Raw genomic sequence first — 24,649 nt, 5'->3', positions numbered from 1 at the left:
AGTGATCTGATAAGACGATTCTTTCCAAATGTAATATAACAACGAGTGTAACTTAGTAATGTCTGAAGTGTTTACTGTGGATATAAAGGGCGTGACTTCGATGAATTAAGTGTTATTGTCGACTGTTTACCATCTGATAAGCTTATCTTATCATAGTTTACGAAAACGCCTAACGATGGAAAGAGAAAGTGTCACTTTTCGAACGATCACGCAAAAGAATGGTCTTTTGTCAAGAAAGGACGTACGGATCAGGAAGCGTTGTGTGAGAGGTGTAGCTGTTTCATGTCAGTAACCCACGGAGGTAAGGAAGATGTGAGGCGTCACATTGCTACGAAGAATCATACAAATAGATTCACGGTGGCATCGACATCAAAGCCATTTCTAAATACATGATTAACGAAGACACCCAGGAAGAATTGCTCATTGCTGCTGCAGAACTAAGAGTAGCTTACAAAGATGTCAATCATCATCAGTCCTTCAGTTCTCTTCAGTGAATCATAAAACTGAACGCCGCAATGTATCCTAACTCCAAACATACATCGATTGTCAAAAAAATTCTTGCACCACACTCCGAGTACGAATGCATAAAACAATTGCAAGAAGTTTGTTTACGTCATAGACACCGACGCATCGAACCACAAAGCTGAAAAGATGTTTCCTGACTCCAGCACATGCTGCTGATGTTTTATTCGCTAAATAACGAAGAAGTACAGCAACGTATAACAAATGCTAATCGCATGTTCTTTAGCCTGAACAATCTTTTCAGATCTCGGCTGATATCGCAGAAGAACAAGATCCACCTATACACGACACTGGTGAGACCAGTACTTTTATACGGCTGTGAAACTTGGGCAACATCAGCAACAGCAGAAGAAGCAATATGTGCATTTGAAAGGAAGGTACTTCGGAAGATATATGGACCCATCTACAATGCCATGGAAGGTAAATGGGAACGAAGAAAAAAAGAAGATTTATACCAGCGGTATGGAAAGCCACACATTGGACGAATATTGGCGCAGAAGAGACTCCAATGGTTTGGCCACATCCTACGGGCAGACGGATCCCTTCCAAACAGAGTCCTCCACTCTCAACCCACAGGAAAACGCCCTAGAGGACGCCCAAGAACTCGATGGAAGGATAGGATAACAACGATCCTGAAAGAAGTGGAACCAGCAGCCGTGGAGGAGGACGCCAACGACCGGATGAGATGGACTGCCATCTGCAACAGCTCCCTCCTCTCGTGTAATTGACAGACACTGCGTGTGTGTTTTTTTTGTTTTTTTGTTTCTGTAATGTATCCCTCTTGCCTTTTAAACCTTTGATTGAATGCCCTGTTTATTTTTCGTTTTTTCTTTAAGCTGTAATGTACATATGTAACTTTTACTACTGTATAGAGTACTTTTGTAAGTCTTTTTGTCTTTACTTTTCCTTTTGTTCTTCTTGCGGTAGGCCTTAAAGGCCCGATAAGGCAATAAATGATGATGATGATGATGAAATAACGAAACGCCGGCCGGTGTGACCGAGCGGCTCTAGGCGCTTCAGTCTGGAACCACACGACCGCTATGGTCGGAGGTTCGAATCCTGCCTCGGGCATGGGTGTGTGTGATGTCCTTAGGTTAGCTAGGTTTAAGTAGTTCTAAGGTCTACGGGACTGATGACCTCAGATGTTAAGTCCCATAGTGCTCAGAGCCATTTAAACCAATAACGAAACATCGGAGACAACTGCAAAGTTTTATCTAGACACTTTAAGACAATTGCAAATTCCATTTTGTGGAGACTGAACCATTATCAACTTCGGAGGACTTCATTGACGCGACCAGCAGAATGTGTTTCACCAAATTAAAGAAGAACTCGGAAAAAATGTAGAAGGAATTGGATGGCCTCTACATATTCTCCCAGCGCTGCTGGAATGTTAACCGTCGACTTTGGGTCACGAAAATATTTAATTATTTTTCAGTATACACGTTAAGGGCAGAGAAGCTGAAACAGCTATGTTCATACATTAATGCCGATCACCAGATTCTTCTGTCTCATTCGAAAACAAGATGACTCGTTAATGCGCGCAACTGTGAGAATTCCTAAGCTTTGGACTCCATTAAAACGGTTTTTTGAAGCCGAAGGCAGGCCACCTAAAATAATTTCAGATTTTTTCAGTAGTCCGATCAGTGAAATGTATTCCATGTTTCTGCAGTCAAACTTGGCTCTGTCTGAAAAAAATATATAAAAATCTTGGAGAAGAATAAAGTCTCGATAATTGAAATAGGAAATATGTTAATCGACACTCAATGATGTCTGAATAAAAGGAAGACTGATTGGCATGCAAAGCAAAGATGAATTTGAACAAATTAAGAAATGAGTAACCTAACCAAGAAATAATTAATTTGAGTTCGATATTTTAGGAAGAGACAATCGTTTTCTATACCATAGCATTTGATTACTTAGAGAAATGATCTATTTCTTTTAATAAATATCAAGTATTTGATTGTATGACGCTATATGAAATCACTATTATATGCCTGATTAAAAATGGTGTGAAGATTTCAGCGACAACTGTTTCAGGAAAAAATGTATCTGAAGAGCTTTTTAGAAACTAAGCGTGACTCAGAAGAATGGAAGTCAAAACACTCCGCGGAAGAAAGACGGATTTACTTTCTTAAGGAAACCGAAAATCCTTAAAGCGAATGCCAACTTCAAAAATTATGCGAGTATTTGTTTTCTGTTTCTGCACACAAAGCCACTGTGGAAAGAGGATTGTCGATGATGTCGGCCCAGTTGACTGATGAAAGAAATCAACTGCTGCCGGAGACTGGAATCAATCTTACAGTGGCAGCTTGACTACAAGCTGATTTTCATGGAGTTTTATAAATACGTAAAACTGAAAAAGACTTGCTGAAAAACGTGAAATCTTCTGAAAAAAAAAATGGCTTAATAATTACTTCTGCCGCAACAAGTTTCATGTAATTATGTTCTAAATAAAAAGTGATAATACTAAATAATATTTTATTTCATTTCTGCACCACATCCCAGACTGTCCCGACGTGGTCGCAGCTAGATATAGCAACCCTAGGAGTGAAGCAACATGCCTGTATCAGGAGCTTTTTGCGCACAGAATATTTGCAATTATGTATAATATAGTCACAGACTAACGTATAAAGTCACGACGCTCATTCCTATGGAAATTGTTACCGTTTGACAGTTTGTACGACACTAGCGCCCCCAGCGAAGACAAAGCAACCGTTAGATTAATGTTTGTTTTTAATTATTTTTCTACTTAATTAACGAAAGAGTTATTATTGTTTTGCGTTCCAACTTTTAGTCAATTATCGAAAGACATCAATGATCGTGAAATAAATGTAAAAACTACCGAATATCATTGAGTCAGTACCATAAGGTCTAACTTATTCATCAACGGATACTTTGGAATATGTGTATAACTGAAGCTTGTACCGCTGAAATCAAGGGAATATAAACACATATTTCATGCATGAGAAACATATATTTCTGTTGTTGACTATTCTGATTATGATAGGCACATTCCTTGACACGCATAAATTTTGCGAGGAGTAGAATTTTTCGCACATCCTTCCACTTGTCCTCGACTTTCCTATCTAACCTAAGGACATCACACACATCCGTGCCTGAGGCAGGATTCGAACCAGCGACCGTAGCGGTCGTGCGGTTACAGACTGAAGCGCCTAGAACCGCTCGGCCATACCGGCCGGGAAAACAGCATTCTTCAACAAATATTTGTACGTTACAAGAAAATTGTAAATAAACTATCCTGAAATTTGCTGTTTCATATCTCGCAGGGTCCTTAGGAAACTAAATAAAAGACAAATATGCTGTAATTTTCAGTTAGAGCCTATTTTTATGGCACCACGTACCATCCCTCTTGTAAAAGCTACGTTGCAAATCAATGTAAATAATAGTTATATGTATCGGCAAAGGAATAATAGTACACCACAAAAAAGAAGGAGAAACATGGTGAACAGTGTGAAAAAGGTCGGCATACAAAATCGTGCTATGTTTCGAAAATAAAGTGGTAGTGGTACCTCCAGACCAGATGACAGGAAATGCAGATCACAGCAGGCTGTAAGTAATTATTTAATTACATAAAAACATGACGTCAACTGTTTGATAATCTAAAAATAACAAAACTGTATCTTTATAGATCCCACTGAATATGCCTTGGGGCAGAAAAAGATGAAACTAGTCTGGGAAAAAGAAATTAAGTTGCAGCAAGAAAAGGCGGTTTTATTTACAAAGCAAGTATAAACAATACTATTTGCACGCATGCTGTTATTGTGGTCTTGAGTCGAGGGAGTGATTTGATGCAGCTCTCCATGCTACTCCGCCCTGTGCAAGCCTCTTCATCTCCAAATAACTACTACAACCTACATCCTTCTGAATCTCCTTAGTGTATTCATCTCTTTATCTTCATCTACGATTTTTACCGTCCACGCTTCCCTCAAATGGTAAATTGGTGATACCTTGATGCCTCAGAACGTGTCCTGCCAATCGATCCCTTCTTCTAGTCAAGCTGTGTCACAAATTCTTCTTCTCCTCAATTCTGTTCAGTACCTCCTCATTAGTTACGTGATCTACCCATCTAATCTTCAACATTCTTCTGTAGCGTCACATTTCGAAAGCTTCTATTCTCTTCTTGTCTACACGTGTGTCGTCCATGTCTCACTTCCACGCATGGCTACACTCCATACAGGAAAGACTTCTTGACACTTAAATCTATACTCCATGTTAACAAATTTCTCTTCTTCAGAAACGCTTTCCTTATCGCAGCCAGTCTACATTTTATATCGTTTCTATTTCAGACGTCATCAGTTATTTTGCTCCCCAAACAGAAAAACTCGTTTAACACATTAAGTGTCTCATTTGCTAATCCAAGCCGGTCGGAATGGCCGAGCGGTTCTAGGTGCTACAGTCTGGAACTGCACGACCGCCACGGTCGCAGGTTCGAATCCTGCCTCGGGCATGGATGTGTGTGATGTCCTTAGGTTAGTTAGTTTTAAGTAGTTCTAAGTTCTAGGGGACTGATGACCTCAGAAGTTAAGTCCCATAGTGCTCAGAGCCATTTGAACCATTTGCTAATCTAATATCCTCAGCATCACCTTATTTAATTCGACTACATTCCATTATCCTCGTTTGGCTTGTGTTGATGTTCATCTTATATCCTCCTTTCAAGACACTGTCCATTCCGTTCAGCTGCTCTTCCAGGTCCTTTGCCGTCTCTGACAGAATTACAATGTCATCAGCAAACCTAAGAGTTTTATTTCTTCTCGATGGACTTTAATTCCTATTCCAAATTTTTCTTTTGTGTTCTTTACTGCTTGCTTAATACACAGACTGAATAACATCTGGGATAGGCTACTACACTGTCTCACTCCCTTCTCAACCACTGCTCCCCCTTTCATGTCCCTTGTGAGTTAACGGGCATTGCGCTCTCATTTAAATATATGGCCGAAATAGTCAGCCTACAGGAATTGTGAAACGGACCCTGTCACTGAGGACCGTGTGACACAAATGGCGCATATTCACCACGAGATGGGGAAATTCACAGGCGTCTATTGTCTATTGAGGCTTAAACGCTGTAGTGTGCGAGTGAGACAGACGGGAACCTACATCATAGGGAAACCCAGTAGAAGCCGTTGTGGCCAAGGAGACGTAGAAGTGTTAAATGTGGCGGACCTAAGATTGGTCATAAAGGGAAACATATATGGAAACTATTTAATTCTATAGTAATGCAGGGAATGAAGCCACAGTAATTTTAATCCACCATCCTTCATAAATTTTCAAGGTGATCCCAATAAAAACTGAATATTGATCATATCTGTATTTGCATGCGGATAGCTGCCACCACCCTTCAGAGAGGAATGGGGTGCTAAAAACACTGGTGCACAGGGCGCGCACCATCCCTGAGTCAGAGAGTCTGTCCCATGAACTGGAACACCTCAAAACTGTGTTCCGAAAAAACGGGTACTCGGAATGGCACATCAGACGCGCTCTCCGCCCCACCTCTACAATACAGCGTATGGAGACGGAGGAAGAGATAGCCACTGCCTGTATACCGTATACTGGCGCACTATCGGCGAAAATAGGACGAATACTGGGGAAACACCAAGTAGGAACTGTCTTTTACCCATCCAATAGAACACGAGCATTATTGAGAAGTGTCAAAGACGATCTCGGTTTGTGGAAGGCCGGCATATACCAGATTCCGTGCCAGTGTGGGAAGACTTATATTGGACACTGTTTGTCCGAAAATCACGAAATGGACTACCAACCTACCAGGGTCTTGGCACAGACATCTAAGTACTGGGACAGCTATCGAAATTCGTACCAGGGCCGGACTCATCAACCGAGATTGCGGCTGTAGCCTCAGCAAGGCATGGGAACCAGCATTGAGTCTAATTAAAAAGACGCTCAACGAAGTAAACGAACGGGCGACCAGGGCGGACGAGGCAATTACACCGACGCCAGCCTCTCAGCGACCGGCGGCGCGCGGCCGGGAACGGACCGCGGAGAGAACGCCTCGCAGTGGGAGGGGATTTAAGATGGCCGCCCGCCCTCAGAAGTTCAGTTCGTCAGCGCACCTGACGATGGCGACATGTCTGATCGCCGAAATATTGTGCCCGTTGGACACTACGGACCGGCAGTACACCCGTGGACTGTTTCAGCATATCCATTATAGTTTACGATTTACTGTTTAAGTGAAATTCACAAGTTTTGTAACAAAGACGTGAATGCTAAAATATGAACGCTTTAGTCGATCTTAACGGTCGACATTTCATATAGAAGCGCATCATTAAAATGACGAATGTTGTAAATATCAACTCTGTAACTTCATTAGTTTAAAAGATACAGTAAATTTAAAATATCAGTATTATTTCTTCCACACAAAGCACATTGAACGATGACAGCATGACACCTCATTGAACCATTAACGATGACAGCGTGACACCTCATTCAACCATTAGGTAATAGAACTTTTGTTGTAAAGTTTAGTGCATAATAATTACTTTTGTTCTTTATTTATTTATCAAAAGAAACATTGGTGCAAGGCTACCAGCCGTGACATTCAAAGTTAAGAAGGATTTGTATTGGTTTTATGTAAAAGAATTTAACGTTTATTATGTAATGGATATTATTGTTACTTTATTTAGAACGTGAAAGTGGTCAAGCTTTGATTATTTAAACACGTTAAACTGTAAAATAATGTAGAATAAGCTGTAGCCAATCAGATGGACGGCTTCAGGTAAGGTAACTGCCCTAGTCAGTTGAGCGAGAATATTCGGCGCGCGGGAAACGCGGCCGGGGACGAGCAGAGCGACAGTTCGGCTGGAGACACCAAAGGATACAGCTGGTGGAGACGCGAGAGCAGACGGTCCGTCTTTAGGTAGCTAGGAAGTGAAACGATTTAGAAAATTTCGCGTTGTGTAGTATCACGGGACTTAGTCTCTGAGCGGTGAGCAGCCGCGCGCCTGGTGTGAACTCCAACTTTTCGCATAGTTAACGAGGTGGAGTATTGGACTTGTGTCGCGATGAGATTGTGAATGATCGAACTGTATCAAATGAATATGCGCTCGAGTGTAACAGTAACTCTAAATACGACCTTTTTCGCTATTAGTTTGCTTTCTGAATAAACATTATTCTAACCAAATCGCAACTGTGTGGCCTACATTATTTATGGGTCGTTAATATAGTTCCCGGTATTATTATAACTGTTATTACATGTTATGTTAACTTTGTATTTCGCAAGCTTGCCATCAGCCAGACAAATTAACGAAAGGGTCACAAGTGTAATTTAGGGCGTGTAATGCGACCCGTGCGGTTCGACCCCTAGGCGAGTTTGAGCCAAGACATTTCGACGAAGAGGAACCGAATGTGAGCCCGAACATCTTTGGGGTGTTAGCTCACACCCTCAACTCTTATAACTGCCATCTGGTTTCTGTACAAATTGTAAATAGCCTTTCGCTCCCTGTATTTTACCCCTGCCACCTTTAGAATTTGATAGAGGGTATTCCAGTCAACATTGTCAAACGCTTTCTCTAAGTCTACAAATGCTAGAAACGTAGGTTTGCCTTTCCTTAATCTTTTTTCTAAGGTAAGTCGTAGGGTCAGTATTGCCTCACGTGTTCCAACATTTCTACAGAATCCAAACTGATCTTCCCCGAGGTCGGCTTCTACCAGTTTTTCCATTCGTTTGTAAAGAATTCGCGTTAGTATTTTGCAGCCGTGACTTATTAAACTGCCAGTCGGGTAATTTTCACATCTGCCAACACCTGCTTTCTTTGGGATTGGAATTATTATATTCTTCTTGAAGTCTGAGGGTATTTCGCCTGTCTCATACATCTTGCTCACCAGATGGTAGAGTTTTGTCAGGACTGGCTCTCCCAAGGCTGTCAGTAGTTCTAATGGAATGTTTTATATATATACTCAGTCGCTGCGACAATACATGGTCAATGTCAGCTATACAGTATACACTTTCTCAATATAAAACGGAAAATCAACAGCTAGAAAGAAAATCTAAATGCTATTCAACCCTTGTGCTGCCACGCTGCGACGATGCTCCATAGAGTCCATGTTTCCTTAGTTGGTTGGCAGAGCCAGACGCCCCTGGCCTCGCACCAGCGCCATGGCGAGTGACTAAACTGCCAGCTGCCAACTTCTTTATCGCGTGGGAACGACCTTTGCTTGTACGGGTGCGCCACACGGATGCTGCGCTCTATCTGTAATCGCTATCCACCTTCTCAGTTTCTTAATGAAACAATTCAGAACCACCTGAAAGCAGTAATAATTTCAGTTGCCTCGCGCGGTCGAGACTTAGACCGGAAATCATAACTAATTTTTCCACGGATAGAGCGTTCAAACACAGTAAAGCCGGGTTTCCACGGGGCGCGACACGCTGTCGTGGAACACTACCCGTGTGAACGAAGAGACGCGAGTTTGACTGTGACGTCACGGGCAGGCGTGAGGGCTCACGCTTCATATCAAACGTGTTTGATTTTCAGTCGTGAGTTTGCCTCGTCTGTGGCTGTGTCAGGTACGAACAACAAGATGGCAACTAGTACCATTAAAGGTCGTGTGATCAAGTTGCAAGACAGTGAAACTTTAGAATTTCTGGAACTTTACGCTACTGACAAGGGAACCTCCCCATCGCACCCCCCTCAGATTTAGTTATAAGTTGGCACAGTGGATAGGCCTTGAAAAACTGAACACAGATCAATTGAGAAAACAGGAAGAAGTTGTGTGGAACTGTGAAAAAATAAGCAAAATATACAAACTGAGTAGTTCATGGTAAGATAGGCAACATTAAGGACACTGTGACCGCAGCAGCGCCGTGGTCTCGTGGCAACGTGAGCAGCTGCCAAACGAAAGATTCTTGGTTCAAATCTTCTATCGAGTGAAAACGTTAATTTTTTATTTTCAGTTTATGTGACAAACTCATATGTTTTCATCACTTTTTTGGGAGTGATTATCACATCCACAAGAAAACCTAAATCGGGCAAGGTAGAAGAATCTTTTTTCCCATTCGCCAAGTGTACAAGTTAGGTGGGTCGACAACATATTCCTGTCACCAGTGTCGTATAGAATATATCAGATGTGTTTTCCTGTGGAGGAATCGGTTAACCTATGACCTTGCGATCAAATGTTTTCGGTTCCGATTGGAGAGGCACGTCCTTTCGTCTACTAATCGCACGGTTTTGCGATGGGGTCGCAAAACACAGACACTAAACTTATTACAGTGAACAGAGACGTCAATGAACGAACGGACAGATAATAACTATGCAAAAATAAAGAAAGTAAAATTTTCGCTCGTGTGAAGACTTGAACCAAGGACCTCTCCTCCTGCAGCTGCTCACTCTACCACGGGACCACGGCGCTCCTGAGATCACGTTCTCCTTTATGTTACCTATGTGGCCAAGACTGATGACCAGTTTGTATATTTTGCTTATTTTTTCACAGTTCCACACAACTTCTTCCTGTTTTCTCAATTGATCTGTGTTCAGTTTATCAAGGCCTATCCACTGTGCCAAGTTATAACTAAATCTGAGGGGGGTGCGATGGGGAGGTTCCCTTGTGAGTAGGTCTTGTATGATCTAAGTAGAGAAGATTACAGAGACCAAGATGCAAGAATGGCTGCTGCCAAAAGAGTTAGTGATGCCCTCCAAATTCCAGGATTCGGACCGAAAGAAGTAATTGCGAAATTTAAAAACTTGAAGAGTTCGTATTGTCAGGAACTGCAGAAAATAACCGAAAGCGAATGGTCCGGAGCTGGCACTGAGGAGGTTTATAAAACAAAAATCGTCTGGTTTGACAAGATGAATTCTTTCATTCGCCCATGCGTTCAGCAACGACCCACACTATCAAATCTGGTAAGTGAAATAAAAATTTGTTTCCATATTTGAAATTTTATACAGTTTCAAAATTGTTCCTTACATTTAAATTATTACAAAAGTTTTTATAATGATTATACACAATAGTAGGTATATAATAGAAACTGTACCAGCTTATTTTAATACAACAATATCTAGCTCTGTAACAATACATTCTTATGATAAAATATATCTAGCAATGTATTTACTTTGTGACACATCCTAAGTGAAGACAACCATGTACAAAATAATTGAGCACAATATTGACACTGATATGCTCTACGGTTCTGTATTTGGAACGTCGCCGAGTAGTACAATTTGCTAGGGCACAGCACCTTCATTATTAAAGTAATCACGGTACTTATCCCGAATTTGTTGTGCCTGTCGATGTGGACGTCTGTTAGCAGTTTTCGGAATGTCTTTTCATCCGTTTTTCTTGAGGTTCCACCAACCGATTCATTCTCTGTGCCAAAACTGTAGCAAAACCCGAACTCACCACAGCACAACTCTCGATAAGGAGCTCGTTCATGGCCGGCTTCGCGCGATCAACTGAATCACGCTTTCGCTGACACTCCACTCCGTGTGAACTGTCCACGCCCCACGACTGATGGTTTCACTCCTGTCATGGCACGAAATCAAGCACGAAAGCGTGGCAGACATTCGTGCTCATGCGCTGTGGGAACCCAGCTTTACTCTCTGTCGAAGTTGAGCTGTAACCGGGCTCGCATTCGTGAGGAAGGCTGTTTAGTTCCCTAGCCACACATCCAGATTAGGGTTTTTCGTGGTTTCCTTAAATCGGTTAAAGCTAAAGCTGGGATGATTCGTCTGGAAAAGTCAGGGCTGATTTCCTGTCTCATCCACCCTCAATCCGAGCTTCTGCACCATCTCTAATGACATCGGCATGAGAAGGACGTTGAACCTTAATCTTCTGTCCTTACGAAATAGTGTTGTGTCTAGCTGCGAATTCGATCTCCAATGTTCTAACTCTTCTATATGCAACTAGCTACGTACCAAGTGTTGCCTGGGTATGTATTTATTGAACCTTCTATTAGTCCACTCCTCCTCCCCCTCTGTCTGTCCATCTCCTCCTCTTTCCTTTCACTGTCCAACTTCTTCTCTGTTGGGAATAGAGTTAAAAGTGAAGAGGTAGTGAATGGAAACGTGATGCCTGATGCGGAAGTTTTACCGCACGAACGGTGAAAATACAGTAAGCAATAAACTTTTTCCTTTTCGTGATTTTGTGGGGGCTGTCAGCGAGAAAAAAAACTCGTAAAAGTTTGAAATTATATGTAAAATTTGCTGCAAGTCACTAAGTGCTCAGCCGGCCGCGGTGGTCTCGCGGTTCTAGGCGCTCAGTCCGGAGCCGCGCGAATGCTGCGGTCGCAGGTTCGAATCCTGCCTCGGGCATGGATGTTTGTGATGTCCTTAGGTTAGTTAGGTTTAAGTAGTTCTAAGTTCTAGGGGACTGATGACCACAGATGTTAAGTCCCATAGTGCTCAGAGCCGTTTGAACCATTTGAACTAAGTGCTCTCATTAACAAATACGGTTAAAGATAGTCTGGTTATTTGCGCATCGTGAGCTTAGATAGTTTCTCACTCCTATACATTTGAGAGGGAGGTGGTTCCTACCTCCACTCTGCTTCTTTCCCATACAGTGATATGTATATCAGGTTTGGCTGAAATCGATCCAGTGGTGTAGGAGGAGATATGGAACATCTATACATACACATACTTTTATAGCATGTATGGATTACCTCCAGCAGTTGACAGGGGTGTCATTTGTAGGTACATGATGAGAACTTGTGCATCATAAAAAATAAATAAACTGAGGAGGTGAAACTCGATCCCATCATACAACATAATGCTCTACTATAGAATTAACGGTCCATCAATCTTGTCGTTCATTGTCCAGTTGTATCACCACCAATAGCAACAGGGTCGTATGACTGCATCCCAGAAACAATGCGGGTAGCTTGACTTAATCCAGATCGAGATCGAGACGGAAATACAAGCGCTGGCCACCCATAGTTGTTAGTTTCGCATCCGTACCGTCAGTGGCTCGGACTTGGCGTCAAGACCCTCTGCCTGCGTTAGGAAAGTGTGCGCGCTTTCCTCGTCCAGTTGCGTTGATATTCCCGAAGCTTTTCGATCGCTTACCTTATCTTCGCACACAGTTACTCTTTTGCTCTTGTCTTTTCTCTGTGTTTCATCCGTGACTTTATTCGTCCGTCGTTGGCGATTCTTGGCTTTTACATTTTGGGTTTCTCTGTTTGTCCTTTCGGATGGGTGAACGTTCTCGCCGCCGACCACTCGCTCCTAACGGCCAGTCGCTATATCTCACAAACCAACTCATGACATTCGCACACCTGGGTAGTGCGTCGTTAAACAGGCATTGACGTATAGTCTGATGGTCGGCAAGCGTACGATACACGGTCTTTTACCGATACTGGCTAAATACAATATTCTTAGCCATGAAAAAGAAGGGACAGGATGATAGGACACCTGTTAAAACATGAGGGAGTAACTTCCATGATACTAGAGGGAACTGTAGAGAGTAAAAACTGTAGGGGAATACAGAGATTGAGATACGTGCAGTAAATATTTGTGAACGTAAGTTGCAAGTGCTACTCTGAGGTGAAAAGGTTAACACAGGAGAGGAATTCGTGGCGGGCTGCATCAAACCAGTCAGAAGACTGATGACTCAAAAAAAGTCCATGAAAGGGCAGACAGAACCAGCTGTGGTGTCAGTCTGCGTATTTTATGCAGACTGTTTTTGAAGAGTTGCGACGTGACGGGGTTGGAAACGTGTTTTCCGTGTGCAGGCTGCAAATTATCTGCCTCAGGACGGCGACTGCTCGATGTCCCTTCACTCGGCAACGTAGATACTTACAAGATGATGTAAAAGCAGCGTTGATAAAAAACAGCAACTAATATCTACAATTACTGAGGCCGCGCAACTCTAGTAATGAAATAAAGTTATGTAGAAAAACTGTCATTAAAAAATTTATCGCGTAGTAAGATAATGGATTGGCTTCTGGAAAACAATGTCCGAAATTTCCACTAAAAAAATATTTATTTGTTCTTATAGCCAAAGAAAGGGTACTATTCAGTCCACATTTAAACTACTGGTTATTTTCGTGAAGTTCACATTTCATACACTCATTTCGCATGCACAGCAGCCAGAAATTTGTCCAAACCCGACCCGAGTTAAACAACGTTTTATCAGTCATTAATTTCACCACTAATTTGAGTTAATACATTTGGTCCTTCTTATGGATTTCTGAAAAAAGAAAACTGCTCGCCATAAATGCTCAGTGGTTGAATAGTGAAACATGCCATGCGGATACTATGAAGGCCAAATTTGACACTCGAATATTTGTCCAATTAAACAGTTATAGAACGTCCAAATTCCACAAAACTGTCCATAACTACATCAGCGTTGGTCACGACACGTATCAAAACGAAGAACTCAATATTCCTTCATCTGACACATAAAGAGAAACATCACATTTAACACGTCCTTCAGCGACCGAAGCTGGCGAGCGACTCGCCTCCTGCAGTATCACTCCCAGTATAAGTATCAGGTAACGAGTGGGAACCGTCTCAATTCTGATTGGCTGATCACACTGACTGCCAATCAGAATGCATGATCATTCTCGCGCCAAAACTGGCCTACACCAACGCTTGTACACAGATTCATTTGCGTCATTCTGACATACAAATATTAAGGTAATGTTTAATAAACGAAAACTAAAAGACAATAATTCTGAAAATATCATTTAGATACATATAATACTCCAGCTGACTTTTTGGCTGCTCTGTTACAATAGCAATCACACATAGACATACGTTATCAGCAAAGTGGGTAAATTCTCTATGAACATTTTCCCACGACAGGCTTGCATAACTCTTGCAGGTTACTTAAGACGGTATAAAATGCAACATTAAAATTTGACGAATGTCCCACGTACACACACTCTCATTCACTCACATATACTCCCACAACAATCTTAGACATCAATAATAATTTTGTCTGATTTTTATGTTACGAAAACGAAAAATAATTAAAGTTTTAGTATGAAAATCTCAGTTAATTAATTCTGCACACTGAGAGTTCTGTTTATGTTTTTAGGTAACACCAAAAGATAAACTGTTATATTTCCCAACTGAATTTAGTTTCCTAAGCGTTGGTTTTTGACTTTTTTAGCAATTTTTTCTATCTCTGAAACTATGATAGCTATAAAGCTGAAATTTGGATACAATCTTCTCCTGAATGTCAAAAGGGAGTGTACCGATTTTGAAAATGATTGAGTGATATTTAATATCATTTATTTAGGTTCTTATAGGGGGTGAATGTACGGTCGCTAAGAAGTGACACAGGAGCCTTTCTCACGCTACCGTAGTAGCACGTGTACATGACTCATTAGCTAAGACACAAGTGGCGGTTTCTTTTACAGCCTCCGGCTTCAATATGTGGGCTTTATAGCAACGAATGTTATCGCGCATTAACTCGCGACATAACAGAGTCTTGGTATTCCATCTCTAGCATCCGTGTACATATGCTCTCGTGCGGGATTGGTGGTTACTTCATTCTGAACAAATTGCTACGTTCACTTAGCAAACACTAAACGTAAAGAAGATTCTATACTCACTGTAGAGAAAGCTGTACACAGCTCTGCAGGGTTGATTTTCCATAGCCTTCCAGCAAAGCTAGGACACTGATGTGATGAAAGCCAATGTTTTCAAGTACAAGTTGGAATGCTTCCTTATAGCGCAATACGTCCATTCTGCACATGCGTTCTTTACACTGTCATTTATTGTATACACTATTGCAAAATATTTATCTAATATTAATTTTTTATTTTGTTCTCTACTTTTAAATTTTCTTTCAACTTTTCATGAATATGTAGTGACTCGCTTGGTCAGGTAACCTTGGCACACTTGATCCCACGGAGCCTGATGAAATGAAAATGAAAATTTCTTCATCTACCAAGAATAGAACCTGCTACTTTCGGGTGAGGGCCTTGCGTATCTGGGTTCACTAGCTGGTTCGGTTCAGTGACAGGTGAAATTCCACTGCAGTATGGGCAACGAAATGTGTACACTTCACCAAAAACAGAGGAAGGCATACTGCCTGTAAATAACTCTGCCATGTACAGTTCAACAAATTTATGCAGTTTTTTTATTTTCTAGAACTTGTTTTGATAATGAAACATGCAGAAAGATAAATTTCGTCTTCCTTGTAACATTCTTAACAATGTACGACGTTAAATTCCATATATTACTGCAACTGGTCACACGTCCAACCTATTTCACCTGATCAGGGAATCTCTATATATGACTTTATTTACTGTAAAATCCTCAAACATTCTACTGCTGTGTGTGTCGCTGCTTGGTTTTTTTAGAAATCACAAATGTTAAAGATAGCTTAGTCACTAACGAAGGTGAAATCTGTGAATGATCAATCGATACAGTGGCACTCGGTAGCTAATTGTTTAAAGGGTTATGCACAGCACCACATGGATGCGAAATTCGGTGTTACAATCAGCACATAGCGGTCCGCCCCGGTAGCTGAGTGGTCAGCGTGACAGACTGTCAATCCGAAGGGCCCGGGTTCGATTCCTGGCTGGGTCGGAGATTTTCTCCGCTCAGGGACTGGTTATTGTGTAGTCCTAATCATCATCATTTCATCCCCATCGACGCGCAGGTCGCCGAAGTGGCGTCAAATCGAAAGACCTGCAGCAGGCGAACGGTCTACCCGACGGGAGGCCCTAGCCACACGACATTTCCATTTATTACCACATAGCGGAGATGCTGAGCCACAGACAGGTACAACAAAAAGTCACAAATAAAGCTTTCGGCACATAACGCCTTCATCAAAAACGGACAATACACACACACAGACACACACACACGACTGCAGTCTCAGGCAACTGAAGCCTTAGTGTATGGGTGAGATGCGCGCGCGCGCGTCTGTCTGTGTGTGTGTGTGTCTTTGACGAAGGCCATGCTGGCTGAAAGCTTTATTTGTGACTGTGTTTTTGTTGTGCCTAACTGTGACTCAGGATCTCCGCTATATGGCGAGTAGCAACTTCCCTTTTCATAACATTGTTACATTCCATCCTGGATTTTCTATTGTTTGGTGTTACAATCACGTGACGTATTTGGTGGTAATGGGTCATCAGTTCTCTAACTAGATTATTACGACCCTCCAACCACTTCCTCTCCTGTGCAAACGCCTGCATCTCAGAGTAGCATTTCATTCCAACCTCTGTCGTCCCCTACAATTTTCGCCCTCAACAGCTCCTCGAGTACCGTGGAAGTAATTTCTGATGTCTTAAGACGTGTCCTGTCATCTTGTCCCTTCTTCCTGTCAATGGTTTCCACATTTTGCCATTCTCCTCGATCCTGTGGAGACTTTCCTCGTTTCTTGTCTTATCAGTTCACCTAATTTCGTCATCTTTCTGTAGCATCACATCTCAGACGCTCGGAATCTCTGTTTCTCCGGTTATCTTACGTTATCTTGAAACCTGACACCTTATGTGCAACAAGCTGAGAGGATGCGTGGTTCCATCTCTTTCTCCATTCTCGGAAAAATAGCTCAAGAAGCCTAAGCAGCAACTGCAAGAGTGTGTCCATCCTCCATCACAGAAATTATGCAATTTCCACATTCTGCATTTGCGTAAATATTTTACTAACTACGTAATCGACGAACGTATTTTTAACTGAACAAGAAGTTTCTAGTGATGTTACTGTAACGTCAATTTTGTTTTGTTTTGGGAAATGCATGTGAATTTTGGTACATTTTGGTTCATTTTACACTTTACGGAGTTTATGGACGTGCATAAATTGTGAGTAAAATATAATTCTGCGGTTTTGTTACGGCGTCGAAATGGTCGTGGATTTTATCACTTAATATTGTTTAATACGAACTTTATCGAGGTATAGATAATGGCTGCGCAGAGCGCTGCTCCATTTAGCAAAGATAAGACCACTTTTCTCACACGTGCACAAAGTAAACACCAGCTGTATACATACAAAGGCTTTTATTACTACAGAATATCAAGTTCTCCCCTCCCCCTCCTCCAAAAAAATTTCTTCGTTATAAACATGGACTGGACGAAATAATATTTGCACTCTGATATGCTTACAGGAATAGTTCACTAAATAACATGAATTTTAGTAAAACTACACGTGGAAGCAACAATTGTTCTTCAATAATACTTCTCTAATCGTGATCGTGAATATATAACAGAATGAAGGTCCAATATGAGAACAATTATTTTTTAGCAAAGGGATCGCGACACTGATGAAGATTAGCCCAGTCAACCTCGTTTCTGGAATGTTTTTACTCTCTTTGAACTTTAAGCGTACATCTGCGTAATAGGCGGCTACCTTCGGCATCGATCCCTAGTGATTTGTTTTCCATAGTAATGTTAAAAGACATTTCAAAAACAGCTTAATATAATGCAAAGTATTTCAGCTGACAATTGAAACATTGTACTTGCTATACAAGTACACACCATCAGACTTTCGGAGAAACATCATACAAACAATTCCCAAGATTCTAAGAGCCGACAAGCGCGAGTATTATCGAACAATCAGCTTACCAGCCCATGCATCCAAATTGATAACATGAATAATGTACACAAGAATGGAAAACAAAATTGAGGCACTGTTAGAGGACGATCGGTTTGGTCTTAGGAAAGATAAAGACGCCAGAGAGGCAGTCCTCCCGTTGCGGTTGACAATGGAACCAAGACTGAAGAAAAATCAAGACACGTTCATAGGATCTGTCGACCTGGAAAACGCGTTCGACAATGTAAAATGGTGCAAGGTCTTCGAAATCCTGAGAAAAGTAGGTGTGAGATGTAGAGAGAGACGGATAATATAAAATACATGTAAAAGAACCAAGAGGGAAGAACAAGATTTGAAGGCCAACAACGAAGTGCACGGATTAAAATGGATGTAACACAGAGACGTAGTTTTTCGTCCCTGCTGTTCAGTCAATGCGTTGAGGAAGCAATTACGGAAATAAAAGAAAGGTTCAAGACAGGGATTAAAATTCAAAGTGAAAGGATAACAATATTAAGATTCGCTGATGACACTGCTATACTCACTGAATGTGGAGAAGAATTACGGGATCTGATGAATGCAATGAACTGTATATTGAGTACAGAAAATGGATTCAGAGTAAATTGTAGAAAGACGAAAGTAATGAGACGTAGCAGAAATGAGAACAGCGAAAAAGTTAATATTATAATTGGTAAGCCCGCATCTCGTGGTCGTGCGGTAGCGTTCTCGCTTCCCACGCCCGGGTTCCCGGGTTCGATTCCCGGCGGGGTCAGGGATTTTCTCTGCCTCGTGATGGCTGGGTGTTGTGTGCTGTCCTTAGGTTAGTTAGGTTTAAGTAGTTCTAAGTTCTAGGGGACTTATGACCACAGCAGTTGAGTCCCATAGTGCTCAGAGCCATTTGAACCATATAATTGGTAATCACGTAGTAGACGAAGTTAAGGAATTCCGCTACCTAGGCAGCAAAATAACCAGTGTCGGACGGAGCAAGGAGGACATAAAAAGCAGACTAGCACTGGCAAAAAGGGAATTCCTGGCCAAGAGATGTCTACTAGTATCACACGTGAATATTGAAAGAGGAATAAATTTCGGAGAATGTACGTTTCGAGCACAGTATTGTATGGTAGTGAGACACTGACTGTGGGATAACAGGAACAGAGGAGCATAGAAGCATTTGAGATGTGGTGCTGCAGACGAATGTTGAAAATTAGATGGACTGATAAGGTACGTAATGAGGAGGTTCTCCGTAGCATCGGCTGGGAAAGGAATATATGGAAAACATTGACAAGAAGAAGGGATAGGGTGATACGGTGTTAAGACATGAGGGAATAACTTCCATGATACTAGACTGGGTGCAGACGGTAAGATTGAGGACGGTAGATTGCAAGTGCTACTCTGAGATGAAAAGGCATGAATATAGCTTTTCTGTGTAACTTGATTAAGACTACACTTCCACCACATAAACTAGTTTCTGATGTCGTCGAACACTGCGAGTAAATCTACGGTGGTTTTCCCATGTCGATGAAGTATTCGGAAGTGTTCTGCGTGCTGCTTTTGACGATCTACACTTATTGTAATCGAATTTCACAACAAATAAGCCACATCAACACTTTCGGCTGCACTGTTTTCCAACCAAACTAATTCCGAGATGTAAAAAATAGGGTCCAGTTCTTAGCAAAAATCAGAACAGATTTATCACATGGAACAGCCATGGTAGATCGAAGAGAAAGACCTTGCGCATTACAGAAGTATACGTAATTACGCCTTCGAAGATGCACATCTTTACCGTACATACACTCCTGGAAATTGAAATAAGAACACTGTGAATTCATTGTCCCAGGAAGGGGAAACTTTATTGACACATTCCTGGGGTCAGATACATCACATGATCACACTGACAGAACCACAGGCACATAGACACAGGCAACAGAGCATGCACAATGTCGGCACTAGTACAGTGTATATCCACCTTTCGCAGCAATGCAGGCTGCTATTCTCCCATGGAGATGATCGTAGAGATGCTGGATGTAGTCCTGTGGAACGGCTTGCCATGCCATTTCCACCTGGCGCCTCAGTTGGACCAGCGTTCGTGCTGGACGTGCAGACCGCGTGAGACGACGCTTCATCCAGTCCCAAACATGCTCAATGGGGGACAGATCCGGAGATCTTGCTGGCCAGGGTAGTTGACTTACACCTTCTAGAGCACGTTGGGTGGCACGGGATACATGCGGACGTGCATTGTCCTGTTGGAACAGCAAGTTCCCTTGCCGGTCTAGGAATGGTAGAACGATGGGTTCGATGACGGTTTGGATGTACCGTGCACTATTCAGTGTCCCCTCGACGATCACCAGTGGTGTACGGCCAGTGTAGGAGATCGCTCCCCACACCATGATGCCGGGTGTTGGCCCTGTGTGCCTCGGTCGTATGCAGTCCTGATTGTGGCGCTCACCTGCACGGCGCCAAACACGCATACGACCATCATTGGCACCAAGGCAGAAGCGACTCTCATCGCTGAAGACGACACGTCTCCATTCGTCCCTCCATTCACGCCTGTCTCGACACCACTGGAGGCGGGCTGCACGATGTTGGGGCGTGAGCGGAAGACGGCCTAACGGTGTGCGGGACCGTAGCCCAGCTTCATGGAGACGGTTGAGAATGGTTCTCGCCGATACCCCAGGAGCAACAGTGTCCCTAATTTGCTGGGAAGTGGCGGTGCGGTCCCCTACGGCACTGCGTAGGATCCTACGGTCTTGGCGTGCATCCGTGCGTCGCTGCGGTCCGGTCCCAGGTCGACGGGCACGTGCACCTTCCGCCGACCACTGGCGACAACATCGATGTACTGTGGAGACCTCACGCCCCACGTGTTGAGCAATTCGGCGGTACGTCCACCCGGCCTCCCGCATGCCCACTATACGCCCTCGCTCAAAGTCCGTCAACTGCACATACGGTTCACGTCCACGCTGTCGCGGCATGCTACCAGTGTTAAATTAAAGACTGCGATGGAGCTCCGTATGCCACGGCAAACTGGCTGACACTGACGGCGGCGGTGCACAAATGCTGCGCAGCTAGCGCCATTCGACGGCCAACACCGCGGTTCCTGGTGTGTCCGCTGTGCCGTGCGTGTGATCATTGCTTGTAAAGCCCTCTCGCAGTGTCCGGAGTAAGTATGGTGGGTCTGACACACCGGTGTCAATGTGTTCTTTTTTCCATTTCCAGGAGTGTATCAGCTACACAAAATAATTCCTTGATTGGCTACAGCCTGTCTGGAGCTTAGGACACCATGTGTGGCAATGAGAAAACATTCTGAGGTTGCGAGTTTTTTCCATTCACTGAATGACACTAACAGGTATCATCGAGAGATGCCACGCCCACTGTTCCATTGCCTCTGCGACGCATCTCCAACATGAAAGTCACCTGTAATCCAGTTGCTTATCGGTTATACTTGGTGTATTTAAACTCGACCTGAAAACTTTCGGCTATGTCCATGGATGTTAGGTGACATGTTAGTGACATGTTTGCACTCCCCTTAAAAAAAGAGAACATCTGACGGTTTGGGGCACTATGGATGGCGTTAGAGTGATACCACGGGAAGATATAGACCCATTACTCCCTGGCCGCACCGCTGAAGTAAGTCGTGGCAGCAAAGTAGTTTTTACAGAATGGGTGCTGTAGGAGCGTCCACGTGGAAATATGAGAGTATTCAGAATGTACGAGGGTGGATGCATTTATACACATTTGCGACGTTGTTGAACCCAGCCATCAAAACCAGTTCGGAAAAAATCAGGGTTTTGCTTCATGGAATCCCTGTCAGATTCGGCACCAAATTTCCGGCCGAGTTAGTCCTCTATTAACTATAATCTATCGTAGATCCCTCGAACATTTAACTGTTTCCAATAGCTAGAAGAAAGCACAAGTCTCACCTCTCGACAAGAAGGATAGCAAAAGTATTACAGACTCTTAGAATATATTCTGAGCTCAAAGATAATGAGATTTCCAACAGGAACGACCTCCTTCATACCAACCAGCATAGATAATCTGAAACCCAACTCACACTTTTCTCACATGACATCCTGAAGGTCATAGGTCAAGGCAGTCAAGTAGATGCTACCTTTCCCAATTTCCGGAAAGTATTTGACTCAATACCACACCTACACTTATTAAAAAGTGCAATAGCATGGTAAACCAGGCGTAATTTGTGACTGGACTGAGAATTTTTTTGGTAGCTAGGACACAACAAATCTTTGATGAAGACTCATCGGCAGATGTATATGTGGAAGTAACTTTGGGTATATGGCAGAGAAGTGTGTTGGGCCCCTCGCTGTTATGTTGTATACTAATGATCTAGCGGACAATATTAATAGTACCCTCAAAATTTTCGCATATTATGTTGTTATCTACAACGAAGTACAGTCAGAACGAAGCTGTACAAATATTCAGTCAGGCCTTGATAAGATTTCAAAGTGGTACAAAGATTGGCAACATGATTTAAATGTTCGGAAATGCAAAATTGTACACTTCACAAAACGAAGAAACATAGGAGCCTATGAATATAGTATGAAGAAGTCTGTAAACTCGTACAAATACCCAGGTGTAACACTAGGAACATGAAATGGAATGATCACAAAGGTTCAGTTGTGAGTAAAATAGGCAGCAGACTTTGTTTTGTTGGTAGACTACTATGGAAATGCAACCGATCTACCCTCATGCTCATAAATTAAAAATAATGCTGAAACATGATGAAACAACGCTCTGGTTTGCCGGTTTAATTCACCTCGGGGTATGACCATGCGGTGCATTTGACCTGCGGTCGTCGCACGGTGACACTGGCAGCAGTCCACATATGGAGAGGTGTGTTGGTGCACGTCAGAGTATGGTGCAGCTGGTAAGTGTGCAGACGTTTTCGGAGGTGCTAATGGGGACTGTGTGTTGAAAATGGCTCAAAGGACACATACTGATGACGTTATGAGGGTTAGAATACTAGGGCGACTGGAGGCTGGTCAAACACAGCAGGTCGTAGCATAGGCCCTCCGTGTGCCACAAAGTGTAATCTCACGATTATAGCAACGATTCCAGCAGACAGGAAACGTGTCCAGGCGCTACAGTACGGGACGTCCACAGTGTACAGCACCACAAGAAGACCGATATCTCACCATCAATGCCCGCAGATGGCTACGGAGTACTGCAGGTAGCCTTACTCGGGACCTTACCGCAGCTACTGGAAAAATTGTCTCCAGACACACAGTCTATAGACGACTGAACAGACACGGTTTATTCGCCCGGAGACCTGCAAGGTGCACCCACTGACCACTGGTCACAGGAGAGCCCGTAGAACCTGGTGTCAAGAACACAGTACATGGTCATTGGAACAGTGGTCCCAGGTTATGTTCACGGACGAACCCAGGTATAGTCTGAACAGTGATTCTCGCCGGGTTTTCATCTGGCGTGAAGCAGGAACCAGATACAAACCTCTTAATGTTCTTGAAAGGGACCTGTATGGAGGTCGTGGTTTGATGGTGTGGGGTGGGATTATGATTGGTGCACGTACACCCCTGCATGTCTTTGGCAGAGGAACTGTAACAGGTCAGGTGTATCGGGACGTCATTTTGCACGAGTATGTCCGCATTTTCAGGGGTGCAGTGGCTCCCACCTTACTCCTGGTGGATGATAACGCACGGCCCCGCCGAGCTGCCATCGTGGAGGAGTACAGAAAATATCAGGCGAAAGGAGTGGCCTGTCTGTTCTCCAGACCTAAACGCCATCGAGCACGTCTGGGATGCTCGCGGTCGACGTATCGCTGCCCGTCTTCAAACCCCCAGGGTCCTTCAGGAGCTCCGACAGGTACTGGTGCAAGAATGGGAGGCTATACCCCAGCTGCTGCTCGACCACCTGATCTAGAGTATGCCAACTTGTTGTGCGGCCTGTGTACATGCGCATGGTGATCATATCCCATACTGATGTCGGGGTACATGCGCAGGAAACAATGGCGTTTAGTAGCAATGTGTTTCGGGACCGTTTCCTCAACTTATCACCAATACCGTGGACTTAACAGATCTGTGTCGTGTGTGTTCCCTACGTGCCTATGCTGTTAGCGCCAGTTTTGTGTAGTGCCACGTTGTGTGGCACCACATTCTGGAATTATCCTTAATTTATGAGCATGAGTGTATGAAGGAGGTTGCTTACAAATCACTCGTGCAACCCATGTAGAATACTGCGCAAATGTGTGGGACCCGAACAGAATAGGATTAACAGGGGATGTTGAACGTACACAGAAAAGGGCAGCACGAATGGTTACAGGTTTGTTTGACCCCTCGGGGGAGCTTCACTGATGTTTGAAAGAACTGAACTGGCAGATTCAAGACAGACTGAAACTATCCCGAGAAAGTTTATTAACATCTACTAACACAGTTTCAAGAATCAGCTTCACATAATGACTTTACAAATATACTATATCGCTCATATAAGTATCGTGAAAATAAGATTAGATTAATTGCAACACCCACAGAGGCATTTAATCAGTCATATTTCGTGAGCTCCATACATGGATGGAACAGGGAAAAAGCCGTAATAACTGGTACACTGAAGTGGTCTCTGCCATGTATTTCACAGTGGTCCATAGAGTATAGATGTAGATGTAGGATCTTACTCTCATAGAAAATAACTGAGATTATTAGGACCAGCAGCTGTAA

General features: G+C 43.0%; 1 protein-coding gene across 1 annotated transcript in view; it reads left to right on the top strand.

Moving 5' to 3' along the window:
• The window catches only part of LOC126416676 (uncharacterized), a 558,811-nt gene that overhangs the window by 152,221 nt on the left and 381,941 nt on the right, over positions 1-24,649 (top strand). The gene's annotated exons all lie outside the window — the stretch shown is intronic.

The sequence above is a fragment of the Schistocerca serialis genome, chromosome 8, assembly GCF_023864345.2.
Source record: "Schistocerca serialis cubense isolate TAMUIC-IGC-003099 chromosome 8, iqSchSeri2.2, whole genome shotgun sequence".
Lineage (NCBI taxonomy): Eukaryota > Metazoa > Arthropoda > Insecta > Orthoptera > Acrididae > Schistocerca > Schistocerca serialis.
The sequence above is the reverse complement of the archived record's forward strand: the minus strand, read 5'-3'. Positions and strand labels throughout refer to the sequence as shown.